We start from the raw sequence: 15,454 nt of genomic DNA, 5'->3' as shown, positions 1-15,454 counted from the left end.
ACCACAGGGTGTTGGTCATGGCGGCCAGGGGCACTGCGGCAGATTTTTTTTTCCTCCGTTCTTTGCTGCAGTCTGGGTGCGGCTACAGCAATTTGTCATAGAATCTGGGGGGCTCATTTTTCCAGCCAATCACTTTTAGAGAAATGAGCGCATTGCAGCAGAATGTGCTGACGTCAAAGACCACCCCCTCTGCGCCTTTATATAAACCCCACCCAGCCAGCCCCTAGCGCAGACGGCGAAGAGCTGGGATAGAGCTCGCCTCGGCTCTGCTGGCCTTGGCTGCAGCTCTCCCAGAGAGCGGGGCGCCCCAAGAAGAATCCGTTACCTGGTGAGTGGTTGGCCATCCTTTAACCGAAAGGATGTGCAAAAATGAAGACGACATTTCTGGCCAAGGCTCTGTCCTCCTGGACATGCCGAAAGGCCGTTGCTGGGGACCGTCTCCCCAAGGCAGCCCCTTACTAAGCCTGGTCCCCAGCATCTGACACGACATTCTGTCAGGAAGGGAATTCTGAGGCACATTTTCCTGGGGGGGGATCAGGGTTTTTTTCTCTCTTAGTCTTGGAGGGTGGGCTGTTTGCAGAGATCCCGATTGAGATTAATGGCAATAATCAGAGATTCCTCCCTTTGAATCAGTGAAATGCGGTTTCCAGGGTCTAAAAATCAGATTTTGGGGGCTCAAAGCCACCTTTAGAATTGCATTAATGGTGGGAGACATGGCGGCGACGCATTCTGCAAGCCGTATGAATTAGGGAGAGACGGTACCTGAAGAGAAGGGTCCTGAGCCATGTTTTCTCATGGTCGTCAACCAGGCTCTCGGGGAATCGTGGGCGTGAGGGTTAGAGGTTGACGGTCACCAGCTATTCCAAATCCAGACACTCAGGTTTAGTGTAGACCCGACCTCAGGCAAAATACCGAGAAAAAAATTACAACCGTTATTATTTGCTTGTCCCCGATGGAGCCACTTTAACGGTGGAGAGAGACGGTGTCAAAGGCAAATCTGCCTGGAGACCCTCGGATCACACAGGGGAGACGGCAGTTGACGCTAGGGTCTAGGAATCGGGGGCGCGCAGGTAGACTAGGAGCAGGGGGTGGGCTGCGGTAAGAAAAAGCCCATGTCCTTGCGTATGAGAAGGGAGGGAGAAATGCAGAAAAGGGGGTGTGTGGAGGTGGGGGGGCGGTCTGAGTGCTGGGAATTGGGAATTTGGGGGCAGGGTTCTTTTCATTATTGCGCATGATGGTCGCTGCAAGATTCTGACATGTTGAAGGCGCTTGACTTTTGGTAAATCACCTTTTGCCGTTTCCTTTGTCCCTATCAAGCACCCCCCAGGTCGCCCCCTCCCCATCTTGGGCTGACTGGCTGGCTGGAGGGGGGGGGCGCCAAAGGGCTGCTACGTGGCAGGTTTCTAGAAGGTTCTTTTGATAGCCGCAAGAGGGCGCTGGTGGCACTGCGGAATTTTGGGGGGCGGGGTGGGGAGGGAAGGGGAGGTGGCCTTTGTTCTCCTGCAGGAGGGGGTCTGGCGCGAGACTGACTGCAGGACTGTGGGTTCGTTTACCTAAGGGGAAATATTAGGAAGACCCATGGGTTCACTGAGGCACGCCTGCAAGACTTGCATAGGCCAGAGATGGCGTCATCTGCAGTGGTTGTGTGATTTAGGGTGTCATGGTTGCAGATTAATTTTTTCAGTAATTTTATTTTTCTGGGGGGTCTTAGAAAGGTGTGGCTTTTTGAGGAGGAAGGATTGAGGGGTCTTGAGACGTGGCATGGTAAATGGGGCCAAGGTTTTGGGGAGAAGGGTGTTGGGGGGGAGGCAGAGGGGTCTGCCTTTATTATGCGTCAAAAATGGGTGGGCTGTGTATTGAGAAATGGGCCTTTCAATTTTAATTATGCTTAATTAGATTTACTGGTGGTTAGAAGCGGTTTTCTGTTTTCACTTATCAGATGTAGAATTGTGGTCTGGGGGCGCCCCTTACTGCAGGGTCTCCTTGTTGCTAAGGCTCTTAGGTGCTTGTGTGGGTGCTGCGTCATGTCTGCAAATTGGCTCTGGCTAGTGGCAGCTTGGAGAGACGATGGGGGTGCAGAGAGACCCTGCAAGATGGGCTGGTGTGGGCTATGCCCCCCCTTCAAGCCTGAAACCTGTTGGGCAGCGCCCCCCCCCCCCACTGCTACGTCAGCCTAGCTCTAGCAGCTGCGCCCTGGTGCCAGTAGGGGCGCAGCAGGTGGTTGTGCTATTGGATTCTTGGTGCGGGCCGCGCGCCCCCTAGCGGTCTCTATGTGGAAATGGTTCTTGGCAAGCTAGCCTGGCGCTAGAGTTGCGCATGCGCACTCAGCTAACACTTGTGATCTGTCAATCAACTCATCTGTACCCCTCCCATTGCTGTCCTCCCCTCCCATTTCCCCTCCTTCTTCCCCTCCCATTTCTCCTTTCCCTCTTCCCCCTCCCATTTCCTCTCTCCCTCCTTCCCCCTCCCATTTCTCCTCCCCCTCCCATTTCATCTCTCCCTCTTCCCCCCTCCCTTTCTCCCCTCTCTTCCCCCTCCCATTTCTCTTCTCCGTCCCCCTCCTCCCACCCCTCCTCCCTCCCTCCTCCCTACCTCCTCCCCCTCCCCTACCCATTTTCCTCATTCCTCTTACCCCTCCCATTCCTGTCCCTCCTCCCTGATCCCTTCATGCCCCTCCCTCTTTCCTCCAACCCACCCCCTCCCTTTCCTATCCCTTCACTTACCCCCTCCCTCTCTCTGCTGTTCCTGTGCTGACCAGTAGAGGGCCTCAAGATGGTTTCTAACACCCCCTCCCATGCCATAGGCTCTCTCTTCAGGGATGACATCATCGGCAAGCCCTAGTCTTCAAGGACCACCTTCATTGGATACCAAGCCTGCTGCTCAAGTGACTGTGGCGATACCTGCTGAACATCTCTACCTCCTGGTACACAGCCATTTTCTCAAGTTGCTTGCACATTATATGGCCAGGGGACTCCCCCTGCCCATTTCCCCTGCATCACCCCCAGACCTATTAACCACTGAAGACAATTTAAAATGTTAAATAATTAACTGTAATTATAATTAATTAGCTTAAATTGTAATTACATGCATCTATGCCTGGGCACTTAGTGAGTTCTCTAACCTTTGGTTATTTGCAGAGTCAAGGAGCACGGATTCCTGGAAGCCATCAACATACAGAGCAGACCCCTGTGGACCCCCCAGCAACAAGACATCGAGGGACAAGGGGCAAAGAGGATCAGCAGTGTCCTGCTAGCCCCCCTCTGGGTTCAAACCCTGAACCAAAGCCCTAGTGAGGGGGCATTGGTCATGGCCTTCAACATTTGTTCTGCTTGTGCCTTGAGTTTGACCCTTTCCCTGTCCGTCTCTGCTTGTGTCCATCTGCCAGTGAACTGGAGTGTTTCCCTCCTCAAAGGAGGTCGTCCCTTGTGACTGACCATGCTGTCCTAACAATGTCCTGAGCAGAAGGGTCCCTTTGGGGGCCTCTCAGGAGGGGGGGACCTGGGTCGGGGGCCACCAGCATCGTGCTGGCCACTCTGTGGGTGGGGGCGGGGTGCTTCTGGAATGAGCATGTGGCTGACCCCCCCCCCTTCAAGGCATGTCATGCCCCCTCCACCACCCACCTTCTCGGAGATGTCCCTTCCTCTTGGGTTAATGGACGGTGACATTAGGAGCAACCTCCTAGGGTTGTTGTGAGAATTAAATGAACTAGAACAGCCTGAAGCAGGGCTGGGCAGACGCCCTCAGCACATGTTTGTTGAAAGGTTTGCAGGTGGATCTGTCCCACCCACTCACTGTCTCATCTATTTTCCCGCAGCCCCTGTGCACAGGGCTCTCCCTGCACCAGGCAGAGGGGCTCCTGAAGACAGCAGGCCGTCGGGGAGACTTTGAGTAAGGACTTAAGTCACGTGTGGCAATTACCAGAGCACTTTCTGCGAAACGCGCCCATGCCGTTCCTAAGTAATACGTATACGCAAAGGGCGCGTTGGGGGGCGGGGCACATCTTGTCTAGACAGGAATGAATTGGCGCTGACTGTTCATGATTTTAAAGAGGTAGGTGGGAAAGAGAACTGGGAGGACCCAACCTCACTCGTGGGTTGGACTGAAATTTACACCAAGGACAGTGGAGTATTTTGCCACATTGCTGGCAAAAGAAGGGATCAGAGTTGGACACGGGTGCCACTGTGGCTACCCCCGACGGTCCTCTCCCCTGTCCTCAGCCTAAAGCTCTTCAAAGAGCTCCTTTATTTCGTATCAGACATTTCACAACGGGAAAACGTCTAAACCTAGCTCCCCAAGGGTAGTCTTGGGGAGCTGCTGGGGGAGGGGGCAGCTCAAATCTGGTAAACATGTGTCGACTTCATCTTTTAGTAATGGTTGTGACCTTAAACAAGTCACTTCCAAGTTTCAGTTCCTTTCACACCTTAAGAGAGATTCTAAAAAGGGGTTGGGGGGTTGGAGAAAGGAAAGGAGAAAGGAAAAAGAAAAATGTAAAGAGAAAAGAAAGAAAAAAGAAAGAAAGAAAGAGAAAAGGAAATGAGTTCATCCAACTAGACAGGGAGCTTTTGAAGACCAAATGATGCTAACTCACAAGAAAGTGCTTTGTAAGTTGCCGTGAAATTACAGAACACATACTAGCCAATAAGGCTGTCCCTATTACCCACTGTCCAGTCCTGTTCCCGCTCACAAGAGTGGGCACCCAGTAGGTGCTGGGTGTATTTGTGTTCAATAAATAAATTCCAGGATTAAAAAAAAACAGAATTAATTCAACAAACATTCTGAGATGCTGACCATGCGTGCCCGGCGCACCAGGCTATGGCTGAGGTACGAAGATACCAAGAATGGCCTGTTTTCGAGGCTAATTGGTGCCCTCATTTTACCAGCACTTTCTTTGGTCACCTTTTAAACCAGGCAGTTTTGTCCAGACGAGACAAAAAGAAAAAGAAAGAGAGAAAGAAAACCAACTGGGTTGCTTTAGGGAAGCCCAGCTTGGAGCGGACGACAGTGTCCAGGTCTTTGAAAGGGGCTGATTGGATTATGAGGCAAATGGAGGCAGGAGGAGGACTCGGAAGGTGACAAACGCAGTGGGCGGAGACCCACTCTGAGTTAATTCAGGCTATCAGGAGGGACCCTTCCCATCTTCCAGAGAGGCCAGCGGCTTCCACCACTGCCCGTTCCATCCTTAACGTTCAGCACACACGGATACTGGAGCTACCCTGGCCCTCTCTGGTCCATTCATTTGATGCTCACAACTCCCTGTCCTGATCCAGGGCCGGCCTGCCGTCTCCCAGGGAAGCAGAGGTTGCCAAGTGGTTTCTCCAGTTGGGGCGCCCCCAAACTGTTGTGCTCATGACCTCTTCCATTTTAGCGGTTCCAAGCCTGCACCTTCACTCCAGTCCCCCTCTGGACTCCTGACTCTGCTGTTCCCACCTGGAGCCCCCCTCCCTCCTGTCCCCCTCCCTCGCCACTCCAGTGTATGTCTTTCCTTCACAGCCGGCTTCTCGAGGCCTGTCTACACTCGCTGCTTTCCTTCCTCACCTCCAATTTCCCTTCCAACCCACTGCTTCCTGATTCGCTCTTCTCCATCGAACGGCTCTCGCTCAGGTAAAGACTTTTCTCTAGCTCCGCCCTTGGCACGACTCCAGCCTGGCTGGACACAAGGACACAAACACGCATCTCCATTGCTCCTGTTCCATGGCTTCATGGCTCTGGCTCCCTTCTGTTCCCACATTGCTGGCTTCACGGACACAACCGTTCTCACCTTCCCTGGGAACTTTCATTCCCAGCCCTCTCAATTCCCCAAACCTGCCTCATACCAACAAGCAGCTGGCAGGGCTGTCTAGAGCACTCTGGGGTTGGCCAGTCTGGGCTCAGGTCTTAGGTAAAACACTTCACACTGAGAACATGGGGTAACACAGCTCTTCCAAGCTATGCTGGCTAAAATAGGGTTAATGGCCTTCACCAGGAATGCCAGGTGTGCCTCACCAGGTAAGCCCTAGATACTCTAGCCGAGGGACTGGAGGTAAAATAAATTAGCTATTCCTGAGCAAATGCAATTAGGGTCACAATTAAGTTTGCTTGAAGTTAAGTTCCCACAGAGAAGACCAAAGAGGAGGGGAGGGAGGGGCATTAAAGAGAGCAAAGGCAAGCGGGGAGGGATTTAGAATGTAAAGACCTACCTGAACCTCATCTAGAAAAAGCTTTTCCTCAGCCTGGGTTTAGAAGAGAAAAAAAAAATCAGAAGGAAGCTTTTAAGTTGATTACCCAGTGACAGATGCCAGGAACCTTCCATATCACATCACCCCGTTCAAGGGTTTTGAGTTTCTCCTCTGAGATTCAACCTCTGGACCTCCAGCCCCCTACCAAGGCGCCTCCCTGGACAGGTGCTTAAGTCCTGAAGACACACGAAGGGTCTCGGGGAATGACTAGCCCACAGCGCAGGGCCACCCCTCCCCTCCCCGCAGCCATTTTGTCTGTAGATTTCCCTTCTCGTTGGGGCCTAAGCCTCGGTTCCAGCGCAAGACCCCACTGAATGAGGTTGCAAGCTGAAGGTAGCCACGAGTGGAGGAGCTACGCACACGGTCCACTCTGACCACACACACTGTTCCTTCTCAGTCCCGGGCACGTTCAGTGCCTGGGCTAAAGGCTCTGTGGCTCCGTGGGTCCAGATTAGGTTGCCACCCAGCACAGTAAGCAGCTGTAGCCAGGGGACTAGAATAAAGGCTGAGGCTTCTGAGAGACAGCCTCACACAAGCCTCCCTCCTCACAGTATGGAGTCAGTTGGTATGGCTTCCATGGTCTCCGGGGTCCCTCTCTCAAACATCCATCAATTAGTGAAATAATAGGTCCCTGAAGCCACTTGGGATATCCTAGGAGGTTGGGAGCATTTCAGAATCTAGGGAACCTGCTGAGGGCCTTAGCTCAGTACCTGACAGGCCTGGGTCACTAGGGTTTTGTGTAAGGAACCTCCAAACTTAGCAGCCTCTAACAACTCAAACATGAGTACCCCCACATCCTGGGACCCTCAAGGATATTTCTGTGCTTCAGTGGATACAGAAGCCCCCCCACCACTCCCCACTTTCAGCCCTGGCATCCAGACTGGCTTCAGAATTGGCCCAGAGACCTAGAGCATTCCGGGTGCCTAACGTCTATGGGATCAGTCAGGAAATAGCAGGAGCTGTGGAGATGAGGCCAAGGAAGGGAGGGAGGAGGCAGGAGAAGCCCCGGCCCCCAATCCTTCTGAGAACGACTTTTTCTGCCTTTACTGCCCATCGCCCTCCTCCTCCATTCTCTGTCTCAGCCCCCCCCTCTGTTTGTCTCCCCCCTCTTCCGTGTGGATCAGGCCTTTTGGGGGTGCCCCCTAGGCCACCCCTTCCTCCTCTGGGTGTCCCAGCACCAACCCGGTAAATAGTGGGGCTCAGTAAGAGTATGTGGGATGCATGGTGAGAGGACAGGCGGACGAATGGATGGACTCAACTGTCACACCAGGGCAGCTAGGGCTCAGAGGGTCGAGGGTGGGGGCGGGGGCCCGAGGGACGCGGGAGCAGCCGCCACCTGCTCTAGTCTATGGTTGTGCCCGTGCCCTCGTCCGCGCGTCCACTCTGTCATCCAACAGTTGATCCTAACTGAGCGTGCCCATGGTCCTGGCCCTGGGCTTGGCACCTGCCACCTAGCTTGTCCCTTGATGGCCTCTGCTTCCCAGGGAGGGCAAGCTGGGGGGTTGTCTGGGAGCCAGAGTAGTGGTCTCTGGCTCCGTAGAGGGCATTCAGAGGGCATGGGGTGGGTCTGGTTTGCTGCCCTGCCTTCATGCAGACCTGCCCACCCCCAGGGCCTTGCCCCCCTCTCTGCCCCCCTTCCCATTCATGGCTGAGTATGGTTTACTGCCCCCCCCTCTCCCACCCCACTCCGCCCCCCGCAGCTTAGGGCCTTAGAAAGGAACAGCTGTGATGGTCCCCGGTCCTGGCCACACAGGTCCTCCTCTAGAGTTGATGGGGGTCTGAGGCTTTTGGGCCCTTTCCACAGTGTGTTCCTTCTCTTGGGATGCAGTCCAGTCATTTTGCCCCCCCTGTGGCTGATGACTGTGTCCCATATCAGGATCCCCCCCAGAGAGCATGTGCAGGCCCCCGCCTCTGCCTGGCTAACTCCCTACTCTTCTTTACCTGCTGGTTCTCCCTGCTTCTATGCCCCCCTCCGGGGGGGTTCATCACCCACTTGGCATCTGCTTGCATTGTTTCCCCCCATGTCTCCCTACCAGCCCTTGCCTCAGTCCCGGGGCTCATCCTGCTCCCCCCTTGGCTTTACAGTCTGCCTTTCCTTGCTAAGCCCACAACCTGTGGCTACGCTCGTCCACCTGCTGCCCTTAGCCTTGCCACCACGTCCCCAATCCCACTGTGCCTCCCCAAGTCAGTGTCACCTCAGTTGCCAGCAGCCTCCTGGTGCCTGCTGGACAATCCCTGGCTGGTTCTTCATCTCCGGTGGGACTGATTTCCAGGGTCTGACTGACCAGGGGCTTAAACCAGGTCTATGACTCGGCCTGCTGGTCCTGGAGACCCCTCATCGGCGGCGGCGTTCCCTGGTGGGTGTTGCCCTCATGTGCCACCACTCTGTCTGTCCCCGAGAGTCCATGGCTCTACGGGCTGCTAGGCCCCTTGCTGACCTGGTGTTGTTTCGGGGGCTACTATCCAGGCCTGTTGCGTCTTCCTGTGCCATTTCCTGTTGTGCTCAGGTTCTACGAGCCGCCCATCTCCACGGAAGAGCAGGTGAGGCCGCTGCGTGTCTTCATGCGTGTGAGTACAGGTGGCTTTTCTTTTGTTCACGTTGTTCGCCTTGTAGGAATTCTAATTCTTTGCCTTTCCCCAAAGCTGGAATCACCCATTAGCCATGCTGGCTGAAGAGCAAAGGATGGAGGACCCCAGGACGCCCAGCGCGAGGACCCCAGGACGCCCAGCGCGAGGACCCCAGGACGCCCAGCGCGAGGACCCCAGGACGCCCAGCGCGAGGACCATCACAACAAGCATCGTGCCACCCGCCCGGGTTGGGGTGAGTCTCTTGCGCCGACAAACACAATTTTGTTAGAATTCACTGACACCACATATTCGCTCAAGAAGGAGTACATTTAGTCATCGGAGGGGCACCTTATCAAGCTTTCTACGCCTGGAATCCTGGACTCTGCCTGGAGCCGAGGCTGTCACCGCAAGCGGATGTCCATCCTGGCCACTGTCTAGCAGGGGCCAGAGACGGTAAGTGGGAGGAGGCTACCAGTGGTCTACACTCCTGGGAATGGCCAGGGCAAGACACACAGTAGGCACACAGTCAAACCAACTGACCATGTTTGTGGTATGAATCCACCACCATCTCTAGCCTTTGTCCCATCCCAGCCATGGCAACGCTGTTTCGTGGGACAATTGCTACCTTGCACACACGGGGTTTTGACAATGTCCTCTTAGTGAAATGGCGGTTTTAAGTGAGATTTTCTTTCTTTTCCTCACTCCTGACACTACAATGAGATGGGAATGTTTTTGTTTGTTTAAACGAAATCAGTAATGATGGAGAAGATTAAGAAGTCTTCGTCGTTTGTTTCTTCTTTTGACTCAAGACATATTAGTAGAACTGTTAAAGGCTTAATGTGTGTGTGGGGGGGTGGGTAGGACCATAATTTACACAGAGAACTGGAGGGTCAGGTGATTAGGGCACAAGGTGGCCGGGAGAGGAGGGTTCTCTTGCCTTGTCTCTCATGGGGCAGTCTGGGATACTGGGAGCACTGACTGGGTCCAGGTCTGACCTTGGTCTTGTTGCTGTTCTCTTGATGCCCAGAACAGAGATCCTGGTGCCTGCCTCAAGGCTCCTCCCCACATATCAGACTGCTCGCGGGCCTTGCCTTCCCCATGGTACCTCTGCTTTCGAATGCAGCTTCCATGATACTCTCTCATTAGACAGGATTCACAGATGGTCCCTCTACAGTTCCGCCTTCCTCCCCCGACTTGGAAATGGGATGGGATCTTATTATTAAACAAAAGCTGGCAGTTTGCAAGGGGGGGGCAGCACTCAGGTCTGGCCTTTGACTGGCTGTCTTCCCGCTCGGGAGATCCAGGCAGGCTACAGAGAGGAGGGAGTGTGTGCCTAGGGCACCAGGAAGGCTCTGTCTTGTGACATTTACTCCGTTGCTGGCATTTACTGAGAGACCTGCAAACATGGTGACGTTGCTAGCGAGGAGGGATGGGAGGGGAGCTTGGCTCAGGGCAGGATGCTGGCTCCCAGGGGCATCAAATCCTGAGCTTAGACAAAGCCATTGGGTAGCTGCACCGAGCTGAGCCAGGGGCTTGAGGTTCTGGTCCTGTTCATTAGGGACAGCCCAGAACTTCTGAGGTAGACTAAGCCAAGGGGTTAGGCTAGGTTAAGGTGATGCCAAATAGACCCACCCACGAGACCAATATGCTCCCTCATCTCAGAAGACTCTGCAGCCAGCCTCACATACCCTGCCAGGAGTCCCGAATAAGGCTTTATATGAAGGTACATTGTGACTGATGTTATAGAGACTGTGGAAACTAAATCCCAGGCAGATACAGCTTTTGGAGGTTTTGTATGTCATCAGGGTAAAAAAATAAAAAGAGTATACGAGGTTCTCAATTAATATAAACCACAGCCTCCCAGATTAGAGTCTTAGGCACTGCTGAGATGTTGGTACTTTGAGAAGGAATGGCTTTTATCAGGGCAATCCCTGAGCAATAAGGGTTGGAAATGAGGTCTTAGCTGCCAAGAGAGCAGACCTTGTCATCTAGTGGAAAAAAGGGAGGTGGTCTCTGATCAATTGTAATGGTAATAGGCAGTTAGCTACCCAGTCCCCTCTAACTTGGTGTCCCACATAGGCAGACTAATGGGAAAGATAGTGGTTTCTTGTGGGGGTCTCTTTCCATCCACCCCGGGGTGGGCAGGAAAGGGACAGGAAAGGATGCCAGAGTTGAGCTGAGATTTCTTGTGCAGGGGCTGCCCTGGCCTCTGCATTCCCACCTGCAAAGCTGCTCGCTGTCGTTTTTTTCAGGGCCCCTGATATGTGTGATTCAAAGTCCATATGCATTCTAAAGTACATTTCTCCAGATGATGTCAAAACCTGGCAAGGCTTAAGGGCAACAGGACACATATGTTTCTTATTCGTTCATTTACATGAAGTAACTTAAATTTTTCTTTATGAGCAATCTGACTTCTTAAAAGGAAAAAAAAAGAGAAAAAAAAACCCGAGGAAAAAAATCCCTAATCCCCAAACAAACAATAATAACAAAAAAACCCAAACCAATCCTCCCATCTTTTAATGAGCTGACTAATGAAGAGGAAGGGTGTGTAGAGGGAGGCAATTAGGATCCTCAAGGGTTAAAGGGCAGTCGACAATGGGGAGGCCAAGCTGGCCGAGCTGGGGTGGGGGCAGTTGTGCGGGGAGTGGTTCCTTCTCAGGAGACTGGAATTTAACAGGCTGTGAACGAGTCCCCAGGGGCAGCCCCCTCCTCTCGTGCTTTCCTCCCAGACAAAGGAAGAAGGGAGTAGGGCTCGGGTCCCCCATCCCTGCTTGGGGAAGATGGAAGATTCTAGGAGCACTGGGTCTTTCAGAGTGGGACTAAATCCAAGCACAGGGTCTCTGAAGGGGAGAGACATTGGGAGCCGCTCATGGGCACCTCAGGCTCCCCAGGCTTCTGAGGACAGGGGTGTCGCACGGCGTGGATTCCACTGTGGCACAGAAAAATCAGAGTCAGGTGGGAGTTAGGGGATGCCTTGTGCCCGAGCAATGAGGAGCCTCTGGTGTTTCCTCCTGGGCACCCGGAAACACAGAAACAGGGCTACGGAGTAGAAGAGCGTCAGGACACGGGTCCTGGGCTTTCATCTTTGATGTGGAGTGTCCAATGTTTCCCCGGATTCTCTAGCCCTGAGGACAGTGTTTAGGGCCTGCCTCTTTGCTCCGGAGTCTGGTCACTTTAGCCAGGCTTCTCGGAGGCATTGTCCATATTTGTTTTCTCAGCTCCCTTCATTCCTAAGTCCTGTGTGTGTGTGTGTGTGTGTGTGTGTGTGTGTGTGTGTGTGTGTGTGTGTGTGTGGTGTGTGTCGGGCAGGTGTCAGGTGATGGAGGCCAGTGCCGGCCCCCCCCCCAACTCCAGCAGGATGTGTGTGGGAGAGGAATTAATTAAGGCGAGAACTGAGGTGGAGGGTACTTTGACTTCCTTAATTGCTCTCTAGTTTCTTTGGACTTAAGAGAAAACTGCAGATGGTGAGGTCTTCCCTCCCCTAGCCTGGGAGTGGGGCGGGGCACTGGCTCCCCACCACCTTGAGCTGGCCTTCTCTTCTCTCAGTGAATAGGGCCTTTGGCTAGGGCTTAAGGAGGAGACTCTTAGCCTGGGAGCTCCCAGGCCGCTGCAGCTGGAAACAAAAGCTCCGGCAGAAAGGAATGTGGGGGAGCCCTGTAGAGCACAGCCACCTGGGGATAATTGGGAGAGCCAGCTCCGATGAGTTTCCCAGGTCCTGTGAATGCCTCCTGTCAATGGAAGGTGCCCTTTCTTCAAATGAAAAGAAAACCTCAATTACCTACCCGGCAGGCACGGAGTGTGTGTGTGTTCCCTGGGGGGCTGTGTGGGGCCCCTGGCTCTGTCTGTCTGTGTGTCCGAGCGCGGGTGCGCGCTCTCTCGTGCGCGCCTGTGCATGTACACTGGACCGAAGAGCAGACCCCTGCAGCATCATAATGACCCAAGTAGCCAGCCACCCACTCTCTGACCCTGGGGACCCTTGAGCTTGCCCATCCCTGGGCTAGATTTGTCTAAGTTTCCTGGGATAGAAGAATAGGATAACTACAGGCAAGAATTTGACCACATTGGGCCCAATGCCCAAAGGATGCTTTAGAGACAGAATGGGGCCAAGGGACAGAACTCTGAACGGAAAGTTGGGGAAGGAGGACAGTGGAAGGGCCAAAGACTGAGCACTGTCTTCAGTGGCCCCCAGGGACCACAGCTGTGTGGCTTTTTTTGTCTTCAGCTCGGTCTCTGGGTTGTCCCGCACGTGGATAGACAGCCATCCCCCCCACGGTTAGGAAACTGAGGGCAGGGGTCTTAAATTGAGTTGGGGCATGGTGGGTGTCTACAGAAGACGCAACCTCCCCTGCCAGGAGCCATTCCACTATTGCCCTAGAGTAGCTAAAGACAAAAGTCCCTGCGAGGAGGAGTCTTTGTTCTCGGTTATGGCCAGTGTCTTTGCGACTGCTGGCCTCTGAGCCTCAGTTCTCTGCCTGTAAAATGAGACCAAGTGTACCCATTCTGTAATCAGCAGGTGTATTGGTAGTAGGCAGGTGCAGTGCCTGTTTGACCAGAGAAGGGAATGCAGAGGTCCATGGCTGGCCACTTTGTATCCCCATTAGATCCTGTAGACCACCCTCCGGTCCTTAGGACAGAGCTCAGAAGGGATGTCTGAATCCAGCCCCTTGTCTGTCCTGCCTATGGATGTGACTGACCCCAGTCTTGGCCTTCAGCCCCCAGGATCATCGCTTCTCCATCCTTACGATGGAAAGTGCAGGCCTGCCGTTGTGTGAGACCTTCGGAATTAAGTGCAGGAGTGCTGCGTCTGTGGCACACTAGGGTCCTTGGTGGCCTCAGGGCTATTGTCCCCTGCTTCAGAGATGAAGGGGCTGGAGACTGCAGAGGGTCAGAGTCTCACTCCACTCACTTGGCTGCAACCCTGGGTGCAGGGAGGGGTCCTGACAATGGGGTTCTGAGTGACTGGTGTGGTCACAGGGTTTTAGACCTTAGCTAGTTCCTCACTGACAGCGTTTGGAGATCATAGATTTTAGTGGAGGCCATTGCTTGGGCTAGAGGAAGGTCCCTAGGGCTGCCTCACATGCTGTGGTGAAGGGATTACCCGCTGCAGGGAATTATTCAAACAAACATGCCCCAGGCCAGGTTGGGAGATCCTTTTCTGGGCCAGAGAGTATCCCTTGTATAGTGAGATTAGACCCATGGCTTTCCGGGCAGGAGGGTGTGTCCCAGTGGCGCTGTCCCAAGTGCCTCATTGTGTACCCTTTGGTCAAGAGGCACTTGGCATCACCCCTGTTGGCACCTTGGCCCACTCATGGAAGAACTTCTTGCAGAAGTCACCAAGGTAGCAAATTGTGAAAAAGTGAGCAGTACCCACCGGCTGCCACCCCCTTGCGCGCCCCTCTGTCTGTCTCTGGGCCTCAGTGTGGTAATCAGCAGCCCCCAGACCTCTGGCAGTCTGCACCCGTTATTACCATGGTGGACTGCAGCTTTTGTTTTGTGACCTTGGTTGCTACAATACCTGCGAGCTGAAATAAGGAATCAAAACATTGCCAGCTTCAATTAGACTGGCAGACTGTGTTCCCAAGGCTGCCTCAGCCTCTCTATCCATTAAGGGTAAACATGTACCAAATAGGTCCTAATTCTCTCTAATTGCCCACTCCTGAAGCAAAGAGGTGAAATTCCAGGAAGAGGCATATATAAACATCCTCTGTAACCCGACCAACGAAAATTAGGGGGCTGATGGGGGCCCAGCGCAGAGAAAGGAACATGGCTTCAAAAGATGTCCCAATTACCTCTCCCATTTTCATAAATGGGCCCGTAATGTCCAGGGCCTGGGTCTCAACAAAGGTACAGGAAATGAGCTCTGCAAAGAGCTTACATTTATCAGGGGAACTTGTAAGAGGCTAGTATTTTCTCAACAGGTAGGGAGCAGGGAAGGCCGATCATTTGTGTAACTGCAGACTCTTTTTCTTGAAATCAACATTTTAGTAAAAATAGTCTTTTGACGTTGTTCTCTGTTTGAAACATCAGTAAGATGTTTGTACCAAAGACAAGCTAGATCAATTAGGTCCTGCGTGCCTCCGGAAGAAAGAAACTTTTCAAAATAAAACCTCAAGATGCAGAGCTGGAATGCTCTAACCCTGTTTAAGCCGTGGGGGCTACTCTTAGGGCGCCCACCACCACTCTCTCCGTGTATCATGAGCTCAGTGCCTTCACTTAAGAGGTTTTCCATCAAATGCTTGTGACAATGGTTCCTGCGGACTCTATAAGGTCTTCTTTTTCCCTTTGGCTCCAGACAGTGACTCATCTCTGCAGCTTTTGTGACATTTGTTAAGATTCCAGCCCCGCACTGCGTTATTAATGTATCATGCAGACCTGGAGCTGGTACACGCAGCTTTTAAACCAAGGCATGACTTTGCAGGGTTTACGTGCTAGCATAGCAGCCTGGGGTCTGCAATGCCGAGTTCATTAAGGACAGTCAGGCGCACTGAGAGTCCGCAGGGGCTTGAGGAGAGGCAGGAAAAAACCCAGATGCCCTGGGCTGCTTCTGATTACAAAATAGACTAAAACAGAAGGAGCAGGGCAAAGGCTCCAACTCGTATTCCTGCAAGGAAACAGCAGCGTCTGTGGTCTTGCTGTGTGTTCTTGGTCTGGAGTCTCATTGTCACCTAGGG

The 15,454-nt window shown here is 53.3% G+C and overlaps 1 long non-coding RNA gene across 10 annotated transcripts in view; it reads left to right on the top strand.

The window, feature by feature from the left end:
- The first annotated feature begins 215 nt into the window (after window positions 1-215).
- Window positions 216-15,454, top strand: part of LOC106020997 — a 30,934-nt gene continuing 15,695 nt past the window's right edge. For 2 of the 10 annotated variants that reach the window (XR_001196364.2, XR_001196361.3), the window contains exons 1-5: window positions 216-328; window positions 2,804-2,923; window positions 3,138-8,572; window positions 8,683-8,756; window positions 8,859-9,036. This is a non-coding gene — a long non-coding RNA (uncharacterized LOC106020997). The remainder of the gene's footprint in view (window positions 329-2,803; window positions 2,924-3,137; window positions 8,573-8,682; window positions 8,757-8,858; window positions 9,037-15,454) is intronic. The other 8 variants (XR_005876139.1, XR_005876137.1, XR_005876138.1 and 5 more) reach the window with 8 other exon arrangements.

This window comes from Mesocricetus auratus, unplaced genomic scaffold (assembly GCF_017639785.1).
Source record: "Mesocricetus auratus isolate SY011 unplaced genomic scaffold, BCM_Maur_2.0 Super-Scaffold_15014, whole genome shotgun sequence".
Taxonomy (NCBI): Eukaryota; Metazoa; Chordata; class Mammalia; order Rodentia; family Cricetidae; genus Mesocricetus; species Mesocricetus auratus.
Note: the sequence above shows the minus strand (reverse complement) of the source record. Positions and strands in the feature narration are given on the sequence as shown.